Below are 22931 nucleotides of genomic sequence, written 5' to 3' on the forward strand. Positions count from 1 at the left end.
TAAGCTGTTCCTTGTGCATTTATTTTTGATTGGACCTTCTAGGGGAAGGGGCGTGGCCCCTTGACAGGTTGGCTCTGGGCCCAGGCAGGGAGAGTGACATCTCAGAATGACTCCCTAGAGAGCTCTATTCCTTTTCATCAGCACAGGGACCCAGAAGACTCCTCCATCTGCCCTGCTCCTGCCATGAGCGGTGGCCTCCTGTGCTGGGCGGCATTTTGTCTCCTGCAGGCAGGTGAGTCCTGGGCAGGGATTTTCAAGAGTGAAAATTTCAAGGTCCCACTACTAAGCCTTTCTGTTGTGTGGGCAGCATCGGCTTCATCTCCTTCTCCATAGGTGCAGTGAATGCTGGTGTCACTCAGACACCAAAATTCCACATCCTGGAGACAGGACAGAACACGACACTGATATGTGCCCAGGATATGAACCATGACTACAGGTACTGGTATCGACAAGACCTGGGACATGGGCTGAGGCTGATACACTACTCACGTACTTCTGGTGTCACTGAAGCGGGAGATATTCCCGATGGGTACAGAGTCTCCAGATCAAATACAGAGAACTTCCTCCTCACGCTGGTGTCCCCTACCCCCTCCAAGACATCTGTGTACTTCTGTGCCAGCAGTTACTCCACAGAGCTGCACGGCTGACTCCTCTCTGCACAAAAAGACAGGGGCAGTTCCTGCGCCCTGGGACTCTTCTGAGGACTTTCCAGAGTCCTAGCCCCAGATGCCTTGGAACCCAAGTCACCCGTGTGTGCAGAGTGAACCGGGAGTGTGCTGAGGTCCACCTCCAGGGCAGTCTCAGTCAGGCCTGGCCCTGACCGCAAGGTATTGGGCTGACATGTCTCCACCTTGCACCCTGTCTTTCCTCTGTACCTGCCTCATTAGCTGGGAAGGTGCTTCCCCAGCCTGATGTTTTTAGTCATGGGCCTGAGTCCCAAGCCTCCAGAATGGAAAGTCAGTGGGAAGTAGATACATCTAGACCCTTCATCTCTCCCTGGGCACCTCATTGCTGTCTCTCTCTAAAGTACCCCCTTAGCCCTGGCCCTCATATGGTCTCTGCTCCAGCCCATCTTTCCCATCCAGGGCAGTCACCCCATAGGCTCTACCAAGTCTTTCCTCTTCCTACCTCCTGGGCCCCAGCTTGCACAGATGGCCCTGCCCTCTCTACTTCAGCCAGTCGTCTCTTCCCTCCTCTGTGTCACATCCCTTCCCATCTCCGAGACTTCAAATGCTATTTCCTCTACACTAGATGTGGACCCTTCCTGTTTGTAGTGACTAAACCCTACTCACGCTCCAATCAAGGTCCCACTGGGTAGACAGATACTTCTGGGTGAACCTGTTTCCCAGGGGAATTGTAGGCACAGTTTGGATGTCTCTGTTCTGTATTTTCCAGGTGTCAGCTACAAACGTCTCTCTCATGACTGTGGATACCATCTCCTTCCTACTCAGAGGCAGAGCTCTGTCTCCTGCTTCTCTCTCCCTCATGAGCCTCTGTGATGCTGGAGTTTCAGGGATCCTAGGAGACCTGGTCAGAGTGAGGAGACCAATGGAGACAGGGGATGCAATCTCATCTCTATAAACCTCCCTTGATCCAGCTCTGTTGTACCTGAAGGCAGGCACTCTGGTCTCCTTTTGGGCTCCACAGTCTGAGAAATGTTCCTCATAGAGTCATAGCTGATCAGCTCGGAGGTCTGATGACAAACCAAAGTTAAATCCTCAGAGCTGAGGGAATAGCCGTGCATTTGTACAACGGCAGCAAGAATATACTGTTGTAGAGATGCCTTCTTCCTATGTACAGACTTGGCGCCAAAACAGGAAAGAGCAGAGAGGGCTGAAGAGAGCCAAACACGTGTGAGATGATTAAAAGACAATTTCTCAGGACAATCTTTCCCTCCACTGACCACAATCAGTTCCTAGTAAGCCTGTCTGACCACTCTCCTCACCCAATCAGCTGAGTACCCAGGATTTCACACGTCCCAGCATCTTCTCACAACAGGGCAAATAATTCAGATACCAGCTTCCTTCCTGCAGCACAGTGACGGCCCTCTGGAAACTTGGTCTCTTCAGGAAAGAGCTCTGTCTTCTCCTGGCCAGGTCTGGCCTGGTGGGCTTAATTTCTGATTAATGTACCTTCTTAATCTGCTAAAATAGGAACACATGACTTCAAAGTAAAGCATATTCATTTTACTTTGAGAAATTCATCACTAAGTAGTAAACTGAATATTTTTGCTGCGTAATAGTCTTAAATTGACCAATTGTAGAACAAATCTTTGAGGCAAGGACTTGGGGTCCTCGTGGTTTTCACATTTCAGTTCCCAGTTCCTGAGGGTGTACGAGAGTCAGTTAGTCCCCCTGTGTCTGAGACGGTCTGCTGTGAGTTTATAAAGAAGCTTCCCGTGTTGAACAAGCTCAGGCACATTTGTTTGTGAAAGCCGTGTTGTCAGTGGTGTGGGAACTCCCAACTTAAAAATGGGCATGCTCTTTAACCTAAGTATAAGATCTACAATGTAATCCTGATATCTAGGATAATTCTTGAAGTTTGGGGTTGGGCAAAAAAGGAAAGAAGAAGCAATGTCTGTAGATTTAGGATATTCTATAAATAAATAAATAAGTAAATAAACAAATAAAATCCCAGTGGAAGAACAGGAGGTAAATACCATGACTACATGGCCTTATGGCCTCTAATTTCTGGATAGAGTGTAATTTAAAAAAAAACAGAAAGTGAGAATTGTATTCTGGAGCTAACACTGGGGCTGTCCTGAGCGTTTTTCTGATACTATGAACCTAAGGATACCAGTTTATTCCGCAGCCCAGAGTATAGCTGACAGTTCTTGGTCTCATGCGTTTAGGAGTTAGATTGGAGATGCTCACAAAAAGCAGTGTTTCTTGGGCAAGAGCAAAGACACAGAGCTGCAGAACGTCCTCCTTCCTGACCCCATAGCCTTACTCCCAACCACTCAGTCTTCTCTGATTCTGCTCCCACTCTCTGTAGTTATAAACTACTGTTGATTGATTAATAGAAGTGACCAGACTTTAACGTCTGTAGAACAATTAGAATATGTGATAGCAGTGAAAGGGAGAGATAAATTACCTATAACACAGTTTCGTAGGTTTCCAGAAGAATAGTTAAATTTATTATTGTACATTATACAGCAGTGTTTTAAAGGTCAATGAAGCTGTGTCTTCTCCCATAAATAAGCTGTAAGGAATTTATTTTTTAATACATGGTGACTTACAATGATAGGAGGCTTTGCTCTGGGCTGTGGAGACACAAAACTGCACAGAGATTAATGAATACAGAGAGGGCAATCTGTCTTTGACCTGAAGAAGGAATAGGAATTTCCAACTCAATATGTTTCCAGGGCATCATTTCACCTCTTACATCTCTAAATATGTCAGTACATCCTAGAGCAAAGCCACATCATGCCAAAATTCCCACCCATGCCTAAGAAATGAATCATGTTGAGCATGTGTGACTAGGAGGATGGAGGGGATGGTGGCAGAAATAGGGATGCTCACAGGAGATCCTGACTTCCAGAGAAGACAATGAATTCACCTTTGGTATCTTGTATTGGAGGTGCTGTTGACACATGCTAGTGAAAATGTCCAGCAGACAGAGGAATGATGGGTGGATGAGAAGATAAACTTAGAGATGCAATGTGAGAAGGTGACAGCCCTGGAGCCAAAAGTGCTGACTTGTGCATTGATTTTGTTAAAAAATGAGTTTATCAATATTGAAATTAGCCAGCCAAGTATGTTACAGTATAAATTGTGTGTCCCTGAGGTCGTGAGCATTGATAGAGGCAGTGATGTCACTACAGGAATTACCTTTTGGGGACGAGAGGCCTCCTTCCTCCTGTGCTCATGATCATAAGACCCCTGACCTGCTGAAACTCCCATTCCTACCCTGACCCTGCCGTGGGCACCAGGCTCTTCTGCTGAGTGACCCTCTGTCTCCTGGGGGCAGGTGAGTCCTCAGAAAACTAAGCAGTTTCAGTGTGTGTGTGTGTGTGTGTGTATGTAATGGTTACCATTTTCTTCCTCTTTACGGTTCCCTACTTCTGTCCTCACAGGTGACACAGGTGCTGGAGTCTCCCAGTCCCCCAGGCACAGGGTCTCAGAGAGGGGCCAGGCAGTAGCTCTTAGGTGTGATCCTATTTCTGGTCATGTTTCCCTTTATTGGTGCCGACAGACCCTGGGACAAGGCTCAGAGTTTTTGATTTACTTCCTGAACAAGAATGCACCAGACACACTAGGGATGACTAGTGAATGGTCCTCTGAAGAGAGGCCCGAGGATCCTACTCCACTCTGAAGATCCAGCCTGTGGGGTGGAGGGGACTTGGCATGTATCTTTGTGCCAGCGGCTCAGCCACAAGGTGGCAGTCTCTTCCTTCTTGTTCACAAACTTCATACTTCTCTCTTCTTACAGCTCCTCAAGACTCAATCCCCAATGAAAAGAAGTAGACTTGGACATCAGCTATCAGCTGTCCTTTGGGTGGAAAGAGACCATAGATTTACTCCTAAAATAATATGGATGTGAATGTTGGTAGATGGATAATGATGGCTCATTGGGTTCTAGGGGTCACAGAGCCAGTTCACCCCTCCAAGGCAAGGACTGAATGTCCTGGACATGAACTGTCTTCTGTAGGAGTGTAAGGTCGCTGCGCACATACACGGCTTTGGCTCTGTGCAGTGACAACGTCTACTCTGCATTTGCTGTCAGCATCTGGAATGTTTACCTCCTTCAGTCATATTCTTACTTCTAAAGCCTCTTCTACCCCTGTCATGTAAGTTTTCTGCCAACACTATCAAGCCCATCTTCCTGTTGGAAGTAAAGGCCTTTACTACTTCAGGGGCGGCTCATTGATCCATACAACATTGATAACCGTAAGACTCCATTTCCTCTCCTCATTTAAGCAAGCTATTTCCTCTATTTTGTTTTCATTTTCCCCCTCTCCAGTCCTGAAAGTGTCACTAAACCATACTTTCACAACTTCTCCAGTTTCCTCTGATTCCCTGAGTAAATCTGATTTCTAACAACTGAGTGTTTTATTTGGTGGCCTAGCCTTCCACATAAAATCATTTCCCTGAGGTCTTTAACTCAAGAAGATGGGATATTTTCTTTATAGTAATGACCCCATTCATTTTTATATGCTATATTATATATTGTTACATATTATTTTTTATAAATAATTACATTGTGATAACATCTCACCCTGTCTGTGGGTGAACCTGCAGTTGGTATCTGTGAAATCTACAGCCGTGGGCGGAGCTGATACTACTGTGGATCACGGCTTCTGGGAGTCCTAGAGGTAAACCAATGTTCCAGGGCTGAGATTGGATGTCAGAGACTCAGGCATGATAGAGGAGCCCTGAGCCTTGCGTGGTTGGTAAGGAGAATGACAGTCTCCCCAAATCCACTTCTCAGAGACTGTGGTGGCTCAGGACTCCAGAGTTCTTTTCCCAGAGAATGAGTGGCCTTGGAAGGGAGTTTTACTGGTCTTATTTATTTTATTTTGAGGAAGATTAGCCCTGAGCTAACATCTGCTGCCAATCCTCCTCTTTTTTGCTGAGGAACACTGGCCCGGAGCTAATATCCATGCCCATCTTCCTCTACTTCATATGTGGGACGCCTGCCACAGCATGGCTTGTCAAGCGGTGCCAAGTCTGCACCCAGGATCCAAACCGGCGAACCCCGGGCCGCGGAAGTGGAATGTGCGAAGTTAACCGATGCACCACTGGGCCAGACCCATCCTGGTCTTATTTTAATTGCGGCAGCAACAAAGCACTCCTTGCTCTGTTGCCCTGTGTCTCCTGGCAGTGAGGAAAACCAGAGCACAGAGGAATTTCCCAGTCCTTGGACTGCCATACAAGGGCCTTGCTTCCTAGACCTTGTCACAATTTTGAACAGGTTTCTCCACACTACCCTGGCAGATTCTGCTTTCTTGCAATACTATTTTCCTCCAATATGTTCTTATCTCCTCTGCTTCTTCCAAAATCATCTCCTCCCTTCCCGCTGCTCAAATGAGCAGATATACATTGTACAAGTCATTCTTTCATATAGAATGCCCTTTGTTGTTCTTAATTCCATCCATCCTTATTTTCCCAATTAGATACTGTTTCCTCCCTGTTTGCTTATTGCCTTGTAAGATGTCTTGTATTTTTCCTATATTCCAATTTTTCTTTTTATTCATAGATATTTGGCCCCACCTAGAAGATAATATCATTATTTTCCCAGTCTTTTGCTGAACTATATTTTGGAGGTAACATTGATTGTCATTTGGAGCAGGGGACATTCATTTCTGTTCATCTTTAGTAATAGAGATAAAAGAACCAACTGACACTTTAATTTCTGTACTTTTCTTCTTATTTTAGGCTAAATAGGATTTCCTTCCATTCTTCCCATTCTCTTTCTCTTCCATTCAGGGTATATTTTTAAGTGGGAACATCTCACTTGGACTATAACTGCCAGATCATGTGATAGTAGTTAAGTAGAATGAGGGTGGGAATGTAAGCATGGTAACTCAAAGGAATAGAGTCAGCATTAGATTTAGTGTGGGGGTTAGGGTTTAATGAAATTGAACATAAAACTTACAGGATACTACTTCTGGAATATTATCCCTGCTGACCGTGCAGACACTTCCCAGAATCCTTTGGGCCATTGCAGAAGAAAACCCTAATGAAACTTCAGTTACTGGCCAAAAGATGGCACTGTGATGACACTGAGATCTAAGTGGCTCTGGGGAGAGTCTGGGAGAGCAGCCTGGAAGGAAAGAGTTAAGAAAAACTTAGGAGTGGATCATAGATTAGGCAGATGTTGAAGAAGTTTTCAGTTATTGTCAGGCTTGCTTCAGCTATGGAAGAAGAAGGAGGTCCCTCCAAACTTTAATGAGATCCACAGTTGAAGGAATTGGGCAATACAGCCTTGATGTCAGGGGCAGGTGCACAGAAAAGCAACTGTCTCAGAGGAATGTGGGAAACCAAGGGGGCAGGGTGCACCCTAAACTCAGTGCATGGCAGCCTCACCCCACCTACCCTGCAGGCCTTGCTAAGCCACACCTATGAGAGTAGTTGACTTCACCTGAGCCAACTCAGAAGGGACCCTGTACCAGGGAAAGTCTGCAGGGCTGGGGGTAGTGACATCCAGGCAGACTCTTCTGTCCATTGGAGAAGAGCCTCTGAGTTACCTCACCCAGTCCTGTGGATCAGAGCATTTAGCTGGGACAATCCCCTCTTGCCCTAACCCTGCATGAGTTTCCACTTCTTTTGTGTGACTCTTTGTCTCCTGGGAGCAGGTGAGTCCTGGACTCAGCAGAAACCTCTCCATGGGTTTTCAAAGTCCCAGCTCCAAGCCTTTCCCTTTCCTGTGTGGATCCAGGTTACTCCTTAAGCCTTGTTTTTACCTTGTGTCTGCCTCTCCAGTAGGCCCCATGGTTGCTACAATCACCCAGATGCCAAGATACCATATTACACAAACAGGAGACAAGGTGATCCTGGAATGTTCTCAGAATATGCACTATTTTGTAATGTTCTGGTATTGACAGGGCCCAGGACTGGAGCCAAGGCTGATCCACAATTCAAGTGGTGTTGGGAGCATCTCCCATTCGAAGGGGATGTCGCAGAAGGGTACAGTCTCCTGAAACAAGAAGAAGGATTTCCCCTGACCCTGGAGTCAGCTAGCACCAACCAGACCTCTCGGTACTTCTGTGGCAGCAGTGAATGCACAACACTGCACAGCCAGCTGCTCTCTGCACAAAATGAGCAGCCACAAGCATAAGGGACGCTCCTTCCTGAGGCCCCTGTCTCACAGAGAAAAACTGCCCCTATGAAGCTCTCATCAGACTTCCTAGCAAGGTGATCTCAGTCTGAGGGGCCTTGTAGAGCATGAACCCTAGTGTGAACTGAGGTTTTCCATCACGTGCGTGAGGGAAAAAGTGCTAATAGCACTTAACGTTATTTCACTCAGTTTAGAATGTTCTAGTGACTGAGTAAAGCAGAGGAACAGTAATGCCCAACATGAAGTTTATATTTAATTTTCTTTTCAGTGGAGAAGAGCAAAGCAGGAAGCAGCTGAGCAGCTTTAAACCTGCTGATGATCTGGATTCTACAAGTCTAAAATTGTTACAGAAAGTTGCCTTGGACTGCAAAACCAATTAGTAATTATTCTCTGGAGGAAAAAAATTCTCAACAAGTTATAAAACACACAAGTTAACAACAAACTACTTAGGGGAAATAGCAGATGCATCAAACAACTGCATTAGATCCGAAGATGATCAAGTGTACAATTATCAAGAGAGACCCCATGTAAGTCCCCCTCCATGGGCACAGAGCAGAGTTTGAGTCTTCTGAGGCTGTGCAGGGTAGCTTAAGGAAGGAGGCTAAGTCTTACAATTCCTTTGGCTTGGATTAGGATTCATGAGCTCCTTGTTTTTTTTCTTATGAAATATTACAAAATTATATGGGCGATCATTTTATTCTTCCCCAGCTTGTTCTCTCCTTGCCTCCTCAAAGGCAGAAGTCTGCACCCAAATGCAACGTTTCTTAGCTCGGGATCCGTTAACTCTGAGACTGGGACGTCCATAGTTGGGCTTCACAGGATGTTCACTCCCCATGTGCTGCTGCTGCCCCATGAGCCCGTGCTGTGCCCTGTGCACCCTGGGAGCCTGCCCAGGAAGTGCTGGCTCACCCAGGACCTGCTCACAGAGAGGGAGCAGGCTGCTTTATTGGCAAAAACTCACTTCACTAACTGGCCAATCTACCAAAAGCCTAATAAGACTAAATGGTGAACCTGATGAGTAAGCAATTTGCCAAATTATTGAGTTCACAGCAGTTCAGGATTCATGGAAGGATTTCAACAGCCTTCGAGGTTTTTTGTGAGTCTGTGAAGTTTTTGTTTGGCTACAGCTTTCCTTGAGCCATTGATCCTCAGCTGTTTCTCAGCAACATTGGAGGTCCAGCTTATTTTGATGCCAAATATGGGTGCTGTGTATTTCTGTCACTGAGGACTTCTTACATTCTCAATGTTTTATGAATGTGAATGTTCCTGTCTTCTCTTATTTGTGTGTGATTAATTTCTAAATTGGACTATATGGAATACAAGCATAATATTATATAAGACTCCCATCTTTTATAGAATTCTTTTATTTGTATGTTATTAATACTTGATTAAGGTATGAATAATAGAGATTAAAATGCTCAAATCAATACATGGATAGCTTGGTAAATTTTTACAAATGCATACACCAGTGCAACCATCACTCAAGTCAAGATAAAGAAGATTTTTATCTACCAAGAAAATTTCCTCATCCACCTAACCAATCAACATATTTCCCAGAGCTAATCCCTTTCTGACTTTTTTAAATTTTACCAAGGAAGATTGTCCCTGAGCTAACATCTGCTGCCAATCTTCCTCCGTTTTTTTTCCTTGAGGAAGATTCACCCTGAACTAACAACTGTGCCAATCTTCCGTTTTGTATGTGGATCACCACTGCAGCATGGCTGATGAGTTGTATAGGTCTGTGCCTGGGAACTGAACCCGTGATCCTGGGCTGCTGAAGAGGAGTGCACCAAACCTAACCCCTAGGCCATGGGGCCAGCCCTCACTTTCTGATTTTATCATCATAACACTGTACATTCTTTAACTCCATATAAATAGAACCATACAGTAAATACTCTTTTTTGATTGACTTGTTTTGCTCAAAAGTTAATATTTTTGAAATGTACTCAAGTTATGCATATCAATAGTTTATTCTTTATATTGCTGAGTAGTAGGTCACTGTTTATCACAATGTGTTTATCTATTCTATATATGCATAACTGGATTGCTTCAATCTTCGACTATCATAAATAAAGTGTTTCTGAATGTACTCATACAAGTCTTCATGGATAAATGCATTCATTTCCCTTGGGTATAGACATAAGAGTAGAGTCACTGATTCATAGGGTAAGATGCACGTTTGCCTTTATTAGAAACAGTTGAGCAGTTTCCCTAACTGGCTGCACCAATTTACGTCAGCGAGGGATGGGAGTTCCCCTGGCTCCACATTCTCACCAACATCTGGTATCTCTGTCTTTATATTGTTGGCCATTCTGTTGGGTGTGTAGTGGTATCTCATTTGCATTTCAGTGATGGGTGCTGATATTTACTTTCTTCATATGCTTTTTAGCCATTCCTGTATTCTTATCTTCTTTTGTATAGTGTCTGCTTTTAAATGTGTCCATTGTTAAACGTTGAGTGGTCTTTATATTATGGATTTGTAGGAGATATTTTTATATTCTTGATTTCATTAAATATACTAAGTCTGTCTTCTCCCAGAGTGCCTTGCATTTTCACTTTCTTAATGTTGCCTTTTGGTGAACTGAAGAAGCTTTTCCCACTCTCCTTAGAAATTTGCCCTCTTCCCTTCCTTCCTCTTAAATCGAAGGCAATCACTGCAGCCGAGGGCAGTGCCCAGTGAGGGGCACAACCCATGGGGGATCAGAGGGAGGGTCCTGAAGAGGGATGTGCATGGAGGACCATGGTGTCCAGTGCATATATGAAGAAATGCTCCTGCTGTAGGCTTCCCGAGGTAGGAGTAGGTGAGGACAGGTAGTCATTCTGCCCTGGAGCCTCTTCAGATTCCATGTCCCTAAATTACACTGTTTATATTCACATTGCATATTTCTCTATGCTTCTTCGGACTATCTCAGCAATGCTAATGGCAGACTTTTGGAACCTTTGCTACTTCTTTTTAAGGAAGGATACATTATCCAATCCTAATTTTTCCATTGCTTTGTCTATTAGACAGGCTCCTGGCAGAGTTGAGGAGGGACAATGAAGGGACTATTTACAAAGGTGGGGCAGAGCTAGGGGAAACCATTCAAAGAAGGAGAAGCGTCGTTCTAGCAGAAGTGGATAGCTTTTATTCCCATTGGCCTGAAAGAAGGAGGAGAGGTGTGGTTCCCTGGGCCACTGGATGTTATGGCTAAGGGAGAGGATTGCCTGCCACATGCCATGGCTTCGTAGAGAAAAGCAGCTACTATGAAGTGTATCCAGCAAGAAGAGAGCCAAAGGGCAGATATTTCAGACCAGGACTGTTGGTGACCCTGCCTCCCTTCCTCTCCTGCCATTATCTCCCATAAGCAAAACTCAAGTGTGAAGTAGAGGAGAACAGATCCCAGTTAATATAATCCATAGAAGGTGGATGTAGAGGGATAAAGGTAAACTGTCCAGAACACTACGCCCAGATGGCCTTGAGCGGGCAAATCTCAAATTGGCAAGGCCTGTGCTGTAAGCCAGTACAGTCAGAGCATGTTTTCTGGGGCATCTCTACTCCTAGTAATTTATAGACAACACAGGTCTCCTTCAGACATGATCAGATGGACTAAATCTTAGTGATTTTGCATCACTGGCCAATCAGGCCAGGGGATATGAACAATGCCTTAGGAGGGAAAAGATAAAAACAAAGCTTGGTTTGAACACAACGTCAGAGAGATGATTGAGGACACACAGGCAGAGCAGGAACAGAGAGGATTACTCACAGGCCCCTCACTCTCAGCTGACGTGCTGGCAGGTGAGTTCCAGCACACAGCACTGCAGGCAGAATGTGGGGTGTGGAGGGCGATTGGGTGACTGGACATCCTGTTTTCTGGGGCAAGTGCTGCACAGGATCACCTGCCTCAGAGAAAAACCAGCACAACTGTGTGGGGAGGGACTTCACCCTAAGTCAGCCCTCCTGCCTGCAGAACAGCAGGGGAATCTGGTGTGTGGGGCAGCACTGAGCGCTGGACCTCATGAATCTGCAGGGTGATGACATCAGGGTGGTCTCATCAGAGGATAATCCTCCAATCAGAAAAAGCCAAGCTGAGAATTCAGCTCTTACCCAAGAAGACCAGAACCCTGAGCTCAGAGAGGCACACTGCTGCCCACCTGGCCGTGCAACGGGCTCCAGGCTCCTCTGCCGGGCTATGCTTTGTCTTTTGGGAGGAGGTGAGCCCTGCAGGCAAGCAGCTCGTTGCTCTTCTAAGCTTTACCTTGCAGATACACCATCAAGCTCACTCCCGTGTTCATTTTATTTCTCCATTTCCCACAGGCCCAGTGGAGGCTGGAGTCACTGAAACACCAAGATACCTGATCAAAACAACAGGACAGGCAGTGACGCTGAGATGTTCTACTGTCTCTAAGCACTCTGGTGTATCTTGGTACCAACAGGCCCTGAGTCAGGACCCACACCTCCTCTTTGAGTTTTATGAAAATGTGCAAAGAGCAAAAGGAGAAATCCCGAATCGATTCTCAGCACAGCAGCTCCGTGACTATCGCTCTGAGCTGAACGTGAGCGTCTTGGAGCTGATGGACTCGGCCCTGTATCTCTGTGCCAGCAGTGTGGCACAGCCCTGCAGGATCACCAGTGTTCTGTGCACAAACCTCCTCGTCTTGTCTCTAATAGTGAGAGAGCACGCAGGCTCCATCTGGTTTCACTTCTTCCGGGGAAGCATTTAAGGTTTCAAAGACACTTCCTGTTCTGCTGAGCTCAGAGCTCTCCCAGCCAAACTACCAGAACCTAGGCTCATGTGGGTGCACTGAATGTTTCCACGTGTCTCCCAGCATCATCCCACAGTTTGTCAAGTCCTGGGTGAAGTCAATAGAAGAGTGACAGCTGAGTCCTTAATGTGAGCTAGATTCTTTGTATATATTACATGTTTTAATGCTTTGCAAGAATCATGCAAATGAAATATTCTTATACCCACTTTATAGATGAAAAAGCTAAAGGATATTGAGTAATTTTCCCAATGTCTCATGATTTAGAATAAGCAGACCTGGGAAACACAGTTGTCTGTTATAAAGTCCATACTTCTTCCACCTGACCTGCTGCTCCATCATTAGTGTCCTCATCCTGGTCAGAAGGAACAGAGAACCAGCGGGGCAGCAGTGGAAATCTCAGACATCACCATGGCCATTACTGTGGCCTCTTCTATGTCAATTTTGAGAAACTTACGACTTGACACTGATTGATTGTCATTTGTATGAGTCCTCATGTCTTTGCCTAGTCTACAGGTTACATTTTCATTTTTTGTGGTGTGCTTTGAAGTATGTGAGTTTAATTTAATGCAATCCAAATTATAGCTTTTTTGTATCTCCACTAAAAAAATTCTCTCTCAAACAAATGCCTGAAAATATTATCTTTAATTAACTCTATGAAAATTTATATTTTACTTTCCACAGGTAAGACTCAATGTACCCTGTGCCTATGGACTCTGCTGGAGCTGGGATTCCTCCCCAGATCAGGCTCAGCTGGGTGAGCACCATGGTCTGAGGGGACTCAACCTTCTTTTCCAGCCACTTCTGCACCTCCACCATTGGAGCGACCACAACTGAGGAGTTTCAGAGGAATTCCTTTTAAGCAGCTTCTTATGGGAAGGAAAGTTTATCTGAAATTGGATACATACAAATGCCCTTAACCCTTCAGGTCTTTGTTCTTTTCCCCGCTAGCTTTTTACGAATCTGCCCTCCTTACACCGTTTTCATTTCAGTCACAAGCCGCTTTCCACGTTGTGTCCACCCCTGCCCTGTGCCCTCATCTCTGTTTTAACCACACTGGCCTCAGTTCAGTTCCTCATAATCACCCTGCTCCTCCCCACCAGGAGGCTTCTCTACTCCCAGGCTATCTTCCCTGTGGCAGCACAGGTCTCTCCTTTGACATTCTCCTGCCCCAGATCTCAGATTAACCACCACCTCCTTAGGGAAGCATTTCTTCACTGTATTAGTGGTCAAATCCCCTTCTTATCAGGGCTCATAGCTTACACTATTCAGCAGCATTTAGCACAGCTTTCATTTTACATGAACTGTGTGACTATTCAACAGAAGCCCCTCCCAGTCTAGACTATAAAACTCACTGTGTAGTGATGCGGATGTCTTTATTCCCTGTGTTATTCCCAATACCAACAGTAGTTCTGGGCACCAGTGGACAGTCTTTAAGGAATGAATGGATCATGGAAGACCATCCAGGTTCCCACTTAGGCCATCCTAGAGGTCTGGCCACATCAACTGGGACCTTCTATCCCTTTGTCTCCTGGGATCAGGTGAGTTATGACATGGAGGAGAAATCACTCTTACAGGCTCGTGTGACTGGATCCCAAGCCTTTCCGCAGGGCTGCTGCTTCATAGCTTCTCATCAGCTTCCTCTACTTGTCTCTTCCTTCAGTCTCCTTCCCTCACAGGTCCCATGGATTTTCGAGTCTTCCACATGGGAAACCTAATCTCTGGCAGAATGATCAGAAACAGACTATCAAAAACTGGTATGAAAAGATGATGGAGTAGGAAACAAAATGGCTTCTCTAGTGTGTTAGGGAGGGTTTTCCCAAGGCACAAATATCGCCTGGATAAATTAGAGGCCATGAGGTCTGATACCCTGAACTGTATCATGGATGTCCACATCTACATATTGCTGGGCAATGCCAGAGACACAGAGCTGAGATCACTCTTCCCTGTACCCCGGCTTCCCCCAGCCCACACCCTGACTGTGATGCAAGATGTTGTGCAGGGCCCTATCCAGGCTCTCCCTCCTTCACTGGATGGGAAAGCCTGTTTGTGACAGCAGAGTCTCCATTTATTGAGAGAGGCCATGTGTTAATCCTTGAAGAATTGTGAGAGTCTTTCTGGGTAGAAATAATCAAATAGATGATCATCTTTGATGGTCTGAGGATAGACGAAAGCCCCAGTTTTGCCTGAGTGATTCACATCATTACTTTAAAAACTAATGCAGTTTCATATCCTCAGGCAGTAAAGACCAAAAATAGACTTATTTCAAAGAATCCAACCTTAAAAAGACTGGAGTTAGAACATCTTCCCCTAGGGACAGCATCTCTTCTCACTCATTTGAGACAACCATCTTTGAGAAAGCTGTGGCTTGCTGATGAACACAGGAATAACAGCACCCTCAACATTGTGACGATACAGCCACTTGATTTAGAAACAAAAAATGAGCATTTCTTGAGCCTGTGAAATTGTAAAAATGTAACATTTTTATTGAGTTGAAATGCAGGCACTAGAGTGTGCTCATTTACCTTCAATTTTTAATTAAGGGGATTCTTCAAAGCTTGTTCTAGAATGGGAGTTCAGAGCCTCCACTCCATCCTGGTGGTCAGTCTTTCAGGGTTAGAAGCTGTGTTAATTCATAGTCAGGAAAAATTGAAGTCAACATCAAATTTGTCACCTCACTGCTTACCCACCTCATCTGTGAAGGGCCAGCCACGAGCACCAGCACTTTGTACATTTTTGCACTTGGCTTATTCAAAGAAAATGGGCATTTATAACACATTCCATGGCAAGTGCCTTTCTGGACATTGCCTATTAAATTCTGCAACCCAGTTAAGGGTTTGAATTGAAAGGTCTCTTGTGGTAAATCTATGTTTCATAATTTTAAAACAATCAGCAGTATATTAAAAAAAGGTTAAATATTTAATAATCCTCTCCCACCTCCAAACACACCCCAATCTAATCCCCCCTTTGGTGAAATTGTTGTGTTTCTTCCTACCCCTCTTCTTTGTGTTCATGCAAACCCATCTACCTAAATACACTTACAAAACTGGGGCCACCTGTACACATTAACTGCCACATGCATACATTTTTCTCTTAATCTATGTTGGATTTTGTTTTCTCAGCTTGGTGTGTTCAGATCTAACTTGCTCCTATTTGCTGCCTCATATTGCATGATGCAGAGAGACAGGTACATTAATGCTATGTCATCATTGTATTCCATCTTTCCGACTAATACATTAATGCTGCCAGGTCTTGCTGAAAGTGGCTGACTGGCCTCTTTGTGCTCCCAACATCTTCTTTATGAGGCCAGTTCTATTTCTCACTGTCCTACAGGTCTGAGAACTCCAGCCTCACTCCTTTACTTGAAGAAACAGGGAGGGAGAAGAGGATGAATGTTTTTTAAGCTTACCAGTTGCTAAAGTATCTCAAGTAGTCTCATAAAATGTCAGCCTGTATTCCCTCTGTTTTACAGATAAGGAGGTTGAAGTTCAGAAGGGTTGATGGCCTTGGCATTGGTCTCAGAGCCATTAAATGCTGCTGCCAAATTACAACGGACAGTCTGTTTGCATCTGTGTGGGAGGACATGGGGCCACAAGGTCACTGAGGTTGAGGAAGGGGGGATCTGCAACCATTAGGGGGTGTCAGTCTTTGAATCAGATACCAAAGGTAGGAGGGTCCATGTGTGTCTATGCCTCTGGAGGTTCACGCATCATGACATTGACCATGGAGAGGGTCTAGAGGTGGTTGATAGTGACCTGGCCCCAGAGGAACTGAGCTTTGAGAAAATTATTCCTATACAAGATGCAGCACAGACACGAATGTGGATAATCCTGGGAAGGGAGCTCTGTGAGAGCTATTGTTAAATGAAGGAGAGGGAAGAGGCAGCTAAGTGGTGGATTCACATATGTGAAATGTGGAGGAACACAGTGTTAACTCACTTGCAAGCTTGGTCTGATCATTTTTGCTTTTTAAGTGAATGTGGGATGATTTATTTCAAAGATGAAATTAACATCTATCCCATTCCTTTTCCTTGTGAGGGCTGGTGACAAAGAGAGAAATGGTGAGGCTGAAGAAACCACAGTTTAATTGTTTAAGGGGCACAGTAATAAACCATTCAGTGTTCCAGGAGGCTCTCAGGGACCAGAAACAGGTCAATTTTCGTCCATAACCAAGTTGGAGGAAGCTTCTCTTCTTTGGGAAGGATTGTGACTATTGTTCCTCCTTCTAAGGGGGCCATCAATGAGGCTTTAAAGTTATTCCAGCAATAAACATGAAAAATTAATTACTCACAATGCTGTCTGTTAGGGATCCTAAGGATCTGTTCACCCCACCACCCCATTTTTATTGTTTAACTCTCCCCAGAATGTTAAGAGTAAAACAATTCTGACTCCTTCTGAAGGTAAGGTAAGGTTTTGGAACATTTATTTACTTTAGAATTGACTGAGAAACACAGGAAGCACCAAGATAAGTAGCAGAGGACGAAAAGCAGTATGGTGATTAATGAATTAATAGAAGGACTTGTCCTTTTACCTCCAGAATGAATAGAAGATCTCAATTTAGGTGGGTACCTGCCAGCCAGAGGCATGATCTCATCCGCCACATCTATGAATTGTGAATTCAAACTGCTCTCACGACAAGGACGTGGCAATGTTCCCATCCACCCTGCCACACACACACACATCTCTCCCTCCTGCACAAACCAGGGATAGTACCAAGAGAATACAGGATCGAGATCAGAAATAGGAGAGCTCACAGGAAAGATGATCAAGTCAGCATTTTATACTGTGAACTGGAAGGGCTATTGAAACGTTCAGGTGGAAATGTCCAGCTGACGATGTGAAAAGAACGAGAGAAGTGAGAAGACCAGCCAGACAGGGAGTGTTGGGTCCAGGCAACAGAACACTGGAGCTCTGAGGCGTGACAACCAAGGAACCTAACAGAATCAGTGTATATTTAAATCCACTTTAAATTACCTTTTCATTAATTCTATGCTTCACAATTTTGCAACTTTAAACACTTCTGATTATGAGTGACAGTAACTTTTTTTCTTTCTCAGTGGTACATACTAGAACAGTGCATCTTGGAGTTGCTTGTATCTGAGAGTTAATTAATTAATTATTTAATTAATATCAGGTAATCCTGAGGCTCAGTGATGTCACTATGGGAATGGCCTTGTGGAGACAAAAGGATGTCCCTCCTCTTCTGTTCATGCTCATAGGGACCCTGACCTACTGAACCTCCCATTCCGGTCCTAACCCTGCCATGGGCACCAGGCTCCTCTGCTGCCTAACTTTCTGTCTCCTGGGGACAGGTGAGTCCTCAGAAAACCAAGCAGTGTCACTGTGTGTGTGTGTGTGTGTGTGTGTGTGTGTGATGATTACAATTGTTTTCCTCATTCTGTTCTCAAATTCTGTCTCCACAGATCACACCAAAGCTGGAGTCTGCCAGTCCCCCAGGAACAGAGTCTCAGAGAGAGGACAGGATGTCGCTTTCAAGTGTGATCCCATTTCTGAACACACCCAACTTTGCTGGTACCGAGAGACACTGGGGAAGGGCCTGGAGTTTCTGATGTATTTTCAGGATGATTTTGCATCAGACACATCAGGGATGCTTAAAGATCAATTCTCTGCTGAGAGGCCCGAGGGATCCTCCCCCATTCTGAAGATCCAGCACACAGAGCAGGGGGACTCGGCCGTGTATCTCTGCCAGCAGCTCAGCCACAACATGGCACCGTCCCTTCCTTCCTCTCCACAAACCCTCATGTGCTACCTCTCCTCATGGCTCCCAGGATCCCGAATAAAGAAGTTGCCTGCTCTTCCCTCATCAAGGGGAACAAGTGCTATGGGTTCTGCCATTCTTCTGACAGGAGGAGGTCAGGAAACAACCTTCCACATACTGGAACAGATAACATTGGGTAGCGATAATTTTGGCTCATGGATTTCTAGGATTCTTTTACACAGTTCAAGATTCTACAATTGTGATCGACTATCAGAGTTTAGTGTCAAGGGTAGTGAAATATTCTCAGTTAAAACTATAAAATTTTTGCATATTTACAATAAACGCCTATTACTGACGTCCTTAACTCAGACCACACTATGTCCAGCTGTGGGTTAGCCAATACAGAACTCTGTAAGGCCACAAGCAGCCACCAGCCTTCAAAATAAATAAATGAGAATCCTTAGTAAGAAGTGCCATTGAAATCAGTTATCCAAGTAATTGTTACCCAAGTAATGGCCATTAGTGTGTCCATATATCGCTTTTTCATTTCTCTTGACACTCTTGCAGTCATTCTGTGTTTAATTTCCTTCTTCTGTAGTCTTTTTCAACAGAAATTTAAATTTGTCTAGGTTTGATGAAATATACCACTTGAGAAAGTGTGAAAGGGAAATGATTCAAAGAAGATCTGAATAACAGTTACATTTACCTTTCAGAATTTTTTGAGGTTTCCAAAGTAGTTGTACAAATTTATACTCTCATCAGAGGAAAATGAGAGTTTCAGTTGGCATGCACACACATGTGCACACACATATACACACACTCCATGGATTACTTTTTCACTCTCTTAATGATGTCTTTTTTTTTTTTTTTAAGATCGGCATCTGAGCTAACTGTTGCCAATGTTTTTTTTTTTCCTCTTTTTTCTTTCATAAATCCCCTCAGTACATAATTGTATATTTTAGTTGTGGGTCCTTCTAGTTGTGGCATGTGGGATGCCACCTAAATGTGGCCTGAGGAGCACTGCCATGTCCGAGCCCAGGATCCAAACCAACGAAACCCTGGCCCACTGAAGCCGGTGTGCAAATTTAACCACCGGGCCATGGGGCCCACCCCTGGTGTCTTTAGATAAACAGAAATTCTTAATCTAAAATCATTCCATTTTAACCCCTTTTTGGTTTGCATTTTGTATTTTGGTTTCTAATTTAGAAAGTTTTGGCCTACTTCAAAGTAATCATGTTTTCTTATATTTCCTTCTTAATTATTTCTATTTTAAAACTTTCACATTTAGATATGTAAAGTGAATGGGATTAATTCTTTGTGTATGAAATGAGTAAGCGATCAAGTTATATTTTTCCATGTGGTTACCCAACTAACCTACTACAATTTTTTGAAGGATAATATTGTCCTCACCACTCTATAAAATCACGCTTGTCATAAATCAGTCATTGTATATACATGGGTTTGTTTTCTTGAATCTCTATTCTGTTCCATTATGTTTTGTCAGTTTTTGCACTAATAACTCACTGTTTTATTTATTACACCTTTATAATAGTTCTTGATACCTGGCACTCTAATTCCTCAAGCTTTGTTCCTTTTTATTAAAAGTCCTTGATTCTTTGTATTTTCGACATGTATTTTAGAGTCAGCTTGTCAAATTCTTCAAGAAAAACAATACCTCCTAGCAAGTTTTTGCTTTTCTTCCCAGTTATTTTATTGAGATCATGATTTATTGCACTGTGTAGCTTCAGCTGTACATTATTATCAACTTCTGTGTAGATTGCATCGTGCTCAGCACGAGTAGTCTAATTTTTATATGTCACCATACGTATGTGCCCTTGACCCCTTTTACCCACCCTGAAGCCCCCTTACTCTCTAGTAACCATTAATCTGTAATCTTTATGTATATGTTTGTTTGTCTTTCACATATGAGTAAAATCATGCAGTATTTATCATTCTCTGTCTGGCTTACTTTGCTTTACGTAATACCCTCAAGGTCCATCCATGTGTTGCAAATGGGATGACTTTGTCATTTTTTATGACTGAGTAGTATTCTATTGGGTATATATATATATATATATATATATATATATACACCACATCTTCTTTATCCATTCATCTGTCAAAGGGCATTTGGGTTACGTCCACATCTTGGCTATTGTGAATAATGCTATAAGGAACATAGGGGTGGAGAAATTTCTTTGAATTGCTGATTTCAAGTTCTTCATATAAATATCCACTAGTGGGAAAGCTGGAATGTGTAGTATTTCTATTTGTAATTTTTTGAGAAATCTCCATAGTGTTTTCCATAGTGGCTGCACCAGTTTGCATTCCCAACAGCAGTGTATGAGGGTTCTCTTTTCTCCACACCCTCTTCAACATTTGTTTCTTTTTTTGTCTTGATAATTATAGCCATTCTGACACATATAAGGTGATATCTCACTGTAGTTTTGATTTGCATTTCCCTAATAGTTAGTGATGTTGGATACTTTTTCATATCTTCTTTGGAGAAATATCTGTTCATATTCCTCTTCCAATTTTTTGAGCACATTTTTTTTTCTGGTTGAGTTATATGAGTTCTTTATATAATTTGGAAATTAATGCCTTGTCAAACATACGATTTTTAAATATTTTCTCCCAGTTTGTGGGTTGTCTTTTTATTTTGCTTATGGTTTCCTTTGCCTTGCAGAAGCTTTCTGTCTTATGTAGTCCCATTTGTTTATTTTTTCTTTTGTGTCCCTTACCTGAGTAGACATGGTATTCGAAAAGATCCTGCTAAGACTTACGTCAAAGAGTGTACCGCCTAAATTTTCTTGTAGGACTTTCATGTTTTCAGGTCTTACATTCAAGTGTTTAATCCATTTTGAGCTAATTTTTGTATACGGTGTAAGATAATGATCTACTTTCATCCATTTGCATGTGGCTGTTCTGTTTTCCCAACACCATTTATTGAAGAAACTTCTTTTCTCCATTGTATGTTCTTGACCCCTTTCTCGACAATTAACTGACCATAGATGTGTGGTTATTTCTGAGCTTTCAATTCTGTTCCATTGATCTGTGTGTCTGTTTTTCTGCCAGTATCCTGCTGTCGGTGTCACAATCCAATGTACACATCAGGATAGATGCGGAGAGGGCTGATGGCCACTCTGAGTTTATTGTAACCAGCATTTCAATATATACATAGCTTACATCTGTTAGACATACACAGGTGTTCTGGATGAAATAATTAGCGAATGCCAAGAATTCTTAGTGATTTCTCAAGGAGCCCTCCCTCGGCGTCTGTTTTGATATTATCATGTTATTGCTGTGCTCGAATATTTTTATCTCGGAGCAGGCAAGGTCTCTTAGGCAACGGTCCCTCCTGCTCCCAATATCGATATCGTTTCTCCATCTGTGCCCCTGGGCGGCCGCCGCCTGTCTGAGGTTGCCCCCCCCCCCCCCAGGGGTCTTACCCGTCATTGGCTAACCGGCCGTCTCACCTCTGTGTCACAGTTTGTTGGCAAGCTTTTTCCAGTGATTATTAACCCTTCCTGTGTCAGGGGCAGCTACACATGCTGTTTTGATTACCCTTGCTTTATATTATATTTGAACTCAGGGGTTGAGATGCCTCCAGCTTTGTTCTTTTCTCTCAGGACTGCTGTGGCTATTGGGGAGTCTTCTGTTGTTCCATATAAATTTAAGGAATCTTTGCTCTATTTCCTTGGAGAATGTCATTGGGCTTCTGATTGGAATTTCATTGAATCAGTAGACTCTTTTAGGTAATATGGACATTTTAACTATGTTTATTTTCCAATCCATGAGCGTGGAATATCTTTCTATTTTTTATATCTTCTCCAGTTTCTTTCAATAATGTTGTATAGTTTTAAGTGTATTGATCTTTTCACCTATTTGGTTAAATTTATTCCTAGATATTTTACCCTTTTGTTGTGATTGTAAAAGGGATTGTATTCTTGACTTCTGTCTGCTAGTTCGTTATTAATGTATAGAAATGCAACTGATATTTTTAAGTTGATTTTGTACCTTACAACTTTGCTTTAGGTTGTTGATTATTTGTAATAGTTTCCTGATGGATTCTTTAGGGTTTTCTATATAGAGAATCATATCATCTGCAAGACAAGGGTGCCCTCTCTTGCCAGTACTATGTTGAATAGGAGGGGCAAGAGTACGCACCATTTTCTTGTTCCTGTTCTCAGAGGGATGGCTTTTAGTTTTTCACCGTTAAGTATGATGTTAGCTGTGTGTTTACCATATATGGCCTTTATTATGTTGAAGAATTTTCCTTCTATACTCATTATGTTGAAAATTTTTATCATAAATGTGTATTGCATCTTGTCAAATGTTTTCTCTGCATCTATTGAGATGATCATGTGATTTTTATTTTTCATTTTGTTACTGTGGTGTATCACTTTGACAGATTTGTGGATGTTGAACCATCCTTGCATCCCTGGTATAAATTCCACTTGGTCATGGTGTATCATACTTTTAATGTATTGCATATTCAATTTGTCAGTATTTTTATTGAGGATTTTTGCATTTATGTTCATCAGTGATATTAGCCAGCAATTTTCCTTCTTTGTGTTGTCTTTGCTTGTTTTTGGGATCAGAGTAATGTTGACTCATAGAATGAGTTAGGAAGCATTCCGTCTCCTCCAATTTCTTGGAATAGTTTGAGAAGGATAGATATTAAATCTTCTTTG

Source organism: Equus caballus, chromosome 4 (genome assembly GCF_041296265.1).
Source record: "Equus caballus isolate H_3958 breed thoroughbred chromosome 4, TB-T2T, whole genome shotgun sequence".
Classification (NCBI taxonomy): Eukaryota; Metazoa; Chordata; class Mammalia; order Perissodactyla; family Equidae; genus Equus; species Equus caballus.